The sequence below is a fragment of the Oreochromis niloticus genome, linkage group LG20 (genome assembly GCF_001858045.2).
Source record: "Oreochromis niloticus isolate F11D_XX linkage group LG20, O_niloticus_UMD_NMBU, whole genome shotgun sequence".
Classification (NCBI taxonomy): Eukaryota; Metazoa; Chordata; class Actinopteri; order Cichliformes; family Cichlidae; genus Oreochromis; species Oreochromis niloticus.
This window is the reverse complement of record NC_031984.2, coordinates 36,255,477-36,260,163: the sequence shown is the minus strand read 5'-3', so window position 1 is coordinate 36,260,163 and position 4,687 is coordinate 36,255,477.

Sequence of the window (4,687 nt, the reverse complement as noted above, 5' to 3'; positions counted from 1 at the left end):
CTTTAATCATCGCCATTAGTCTTTTCACCACAACAGTTACATGTAATCCTGGTACAAACTAAGGTATTCACATGATATTATATATAGTGAGTATCTCGATCGGATTGAACATATGACACAGTGTATCGGCCATTCGCAATGATGCGGTTGAAAATACACAATGGGTCCCAGTTGCGCTCTCCAGTGTCTAGAGTCTCTCGGGTATCATGGGCTCTGAACGGTTTTGTGACCAGACATGTGGTCATGATAGGTATCCGCTGCCTCTTTCAAAAGGGCATGTAGTTGATCGAGTAAATCTTCTATCTTAGCGCAGGTTTCCCTCCATCTGTACTCGAAGCAGGTGTGACGCTGGGTTAGAGAGATAGCTATCTTCTGCCAATCAAAGTCTTCCTCCGCGCGGCACAGTGGCTTCACGTTAACTGTGAACGACGATCGCTCCTCGTGACCGTCATCTATAGTTGTTTCCGCAGTAATCTTCCACCTGAGCTCTGGTTTGTAATCCTCGGACATGGCACAGATGCGCCCGCGCTCGTCGGTTGTGCGGTTCATCCTCTGTGAAGTTGTGCCTGCAGAGATAGTCATAAACGAGTAATCAGTCCGGTGTAGCTCTACATATATTGGCACTGCACGCACACCCGCATTATTAGGCAACGTAAATATTAGTATTACTTGCAATACTATCTAACATCTCAGCGTTCCTAGTCTCCGGTTCCTTTCTACAAAAAACACCTGAAATGGCAACTTCGCATACCTCTTACTTTGAGCAGGTTAAAGAATTTCTTCATCGTAACTTTTCCGGGTTTCGGTTGGACAACAGCTATCGAAAGCTGACTACGAACCTCGTGTTTCACACGTGGGTTGCTGTACGGAAGACAGGAATCCCAGACGGAACTATCCTGCTCGGTGGAGTTTACCTAGATTATATATCCAAACTCAAAGCTCAGGCTGCAGAGTTGGAGGTGCAGGGAATCCCTGTCATGATCGCGTACTCTCGCCTGAACCTACCCCGTACCGAGGAGACGAAGATGGTGTTCAACTTCAAAGATGAGAGTAACGTCGTCATGTTGTGCTTGGAGGACATACCAGACGCCATACCTCCTGCCAGCTACGAACACCTTTACACGGCGGATCTGAACCTGATGGATCATTTGCGTGTAGCTGTGATTAATCATGCCCCGGGGGTAATACGAGAACTTCAGCGTAAAGCGTGCCAAGAGGGTAAAGAACAGTATGCGACGTCACTGGACACCAACGAGGGGAACGCGATCATGTATGCCGACATGGATATTGTGTTCACGGCGAACAAGGTTCCTGTAGTGTATGCCAAGCACGGTATGTGTTCATGGCCTAAACTCTGCCATCTGTTCACACACTCCCACTGCGATCTAGACAGCCTGGATCTGCAACTGGCAAAAGTGATAGACGACCACACCGGCGTTTTCCGTAAGTGTTCGGAGGCTATTATCCGGTACGTGTTACACGGAAAGGCCTACGAAACAGCAGAGCTCATCGCCAAGGCCCGGGGAAAAAGATGCAAACCCTGCATCGCCACGGGAGAAAACTCGATGTTGCTCATAGCGTATTCCGCGATACCTCTTTTCCGGAAGACGGTGCTGGATGACAGTATAATTGTAGATCTGCACACGAACCCAGAGCGAAGCTTACAGATGACGAGTGACCCGTTCTACAGAGAGAATCACACCCTCGTATACCTTCAGCTGCGTCTGTACATGGACCATTCCAATGACAGGACCTGGGTCTCAAATTGATGGTTGCGGTGGAAAAGTTGGTTGGCTCATGAGTCGCGAAACCCAAGTTATGTGCATACCAACCCTTATTCCTTAGAAAGGTACTTTTTCTGTCTTCTGTACACTTGACTCGTTTCTTTCAAGAAATAGAGCCTCAGCCGAAACCCCACCCATGTTAAAAAATATATAAAAATGAGCCCCGCGGTCAAAGTGCACCGACATTCGAATGAGTGTCCCAGACATAGAATCTGCAGACGGTAACGTTATAACACGAATAAACAAGATGAATCCCCATGGTCACCTAGTGCTCTTGGAGGGTACGCAACCGCGATCGAATGCTCCCTCGAAAAAGGAGGTCCTGTATGAGAGATTAGCAGAATTCGCCAAGACGGCCGATCCATTCACTGTGACTTTCAAGGTCATGATGTCTAACAGGTTTCTGTATAGACAGTCGATGACTGGTGGGGGAAGCAGTTGGTGTCTGGCTATGCTTCATTATGTGCACAAATACCCTCAGGACCACTGCGATTATGCTAAGGATCTTTACATCACTGCTAATACAATCGTAGACTTTCGGGATAGGTTACGCAAAGCTTCAGGTGATTTGCTTTATCCGAAGTCATATGCAAATGCTGACAACGTGGAATTAGCCGAGGACGAATACGAACTGTGGTTCACCTATGAAATGGACCACGATTTCACGGTGAGGACCAAGGTCGAGCCTACAGCTAAGTGTCCTAGCGAGACCGCCCGTGTCTTGAGAGAAGGTGTTGTGGATATAGAACCTGTGTGGAAGATGATGAAAGAGATAACAAGCTACATCTGCCTAGGCGCCCTGGAGGCTGCTCAAAGGCCGCTGAGAGGGCCGATACAGCAGAGAGGCCCGACGCCGCTGAGATCTCAGACAATGGTGAGAGCACCGACACAGCTGAGAGGGGCGACAACAGTGAGAGGACCGATAACTCAGAGAACGAGGACACCTCGGAGAGCGCAGACACCTCCGAGGTGTCCTCAGAGTCCTCAGAATGCCCACAAAATCAACACGTTACACGACACTTTAACCCTGATTTCTCCAAGTGTAAAAACAATATGAGTCATACATAATGTCTGCACTCTATTATTGTTGTCAATAAAACCCGTGATAAAAATGTCTTTCTTTGTGCATGTGTGGTGTTTTTTCCAAAAATACAATAAACTGTACAATCATTGGATGCAACGTTCGTTAATTTGTACAGAATACTTTCAGAGAAAGTGAAGAGTGTTGCAAATCGTGACAATAACCAACAGCTTAACAAGAAATGACCATTCCCTTTTGACAGCACCATCTCTGGGTTCAAGTGTATGTGAGTTAGGACGAGCTGGTGCTTCCACAGGCACAAAAAGTACGGTGCTCGCCACGAAGCCGTGTCGATGACTTTGTACATGCTTTATTCTGATGCTTGTAATGTCTTAACCGCATGTGTATGTACATGTGTATGGTTGTGAGGAAGAGGAGCTTCATTTAGTGACTTTGAGTTTCAAGCAGCTACTATTTCAGGGAATAAAGCATCTGTGATCCAAGACTTATTACGAAGGGCAGGCTTTCAAAGGCATGACCGACAATGATTGGTAAGGGATAGGGAAAAGCCCAAGGGGAGGAGGTTGGATGAAGAAAGCCTATGTACTTCATGAAACACAACCAGATACTTAGAGGTTGTTCATATTTCTTGTTTTGTTGTTTCTCTGCAGCTGTGAGGGATTACTCTGAACTGGAGAAAACAACATCGGTCTGTGCTTTGCACTGACAACAGCTCTGCTTGCTTGTTTTTTTTCCCTTGTAATCAAGCGATGCATTTGCAGAAGTAGACCTTTCCAAATGAAATTATGAGACTGAGATTCTTTGCTTCTGAAATTTATTACAGGGTTCAAATAAAGGCTTACACTGCCACAATTACCACTGTATTTGTATTGTGTTGTGCTCAACATATCAGCTACATGGGCCACTTTCTGTAAGACGTTACAAACATTCGTGGTTATAATCATAAGAATACATACATACATACATACATACATACACGCACCCAAACAAGGTATCAAGAAAGTATCCCTGCGTATATTCGTACACTTTCAGATAGTTTATTTGAAAGCAGGCGGCATGTGGTTACATTTGTGGTTATAATTGTAAGAATACATATGGTTACATTTGTGGTTATACTCGTAAGAATACATACGGTCACACAAGCAAACAAGGTTAAGAATGCATATTCTTCATAATCACCAGTGCTGTACAACAATACGCATAGATTCTTTGATACATGCAAACTATTCCATGCGTTGAAAGAGATTACGCTTACAGGCTGTCCTTCTGCTGCCTCTGCGGTCGAGGAGAGCGAATAGGAAGCAGAGAGCCTCTATGGTCATACTGCTCGATTGACTGTGGGGACCAACTTTTCCTTGTCCGTTTCATGTGCCAAAATGCCCCCATCGCAATCGCGAGCACGGTGGCTAGCATCAGCCCCAGCCCCAACAATATTCTCATGCAAGAGCCCCCGGTGATGCAGCCGAGCCCGTCCGAAGGCCTTATCGCCGACTCAGGACGATTTTCGATGCTCTCGACGGACCCGTTCGAGGGGTTGGGCAAATAGCGGTACATCAGTCTGTTGTCAAAGTAAGCGCTTCGATCTTCTTTGCTCCGAAAGCAAAAAGCTTTGCAAGACTCTGCTCCCGTGACTCGACACGACGTGATGGTTTCCGCTGCCCAGGGGCCATGTAGGGCCGATTGTCCGCAGTCGGCTCGGTGAACTCCTTCGGTGGCGACATAACTTTCTCTAACCACGTACTCAGAGGTGAAGTTTCCACCAATGGTGCTAGCGAAACACCCGACAGCGAAATTGTCCGCATTGACAGTTATCGTGCTCGGGGGAGACTCGGAGAACTCCACTTTGGTTCCATGTTTTTCA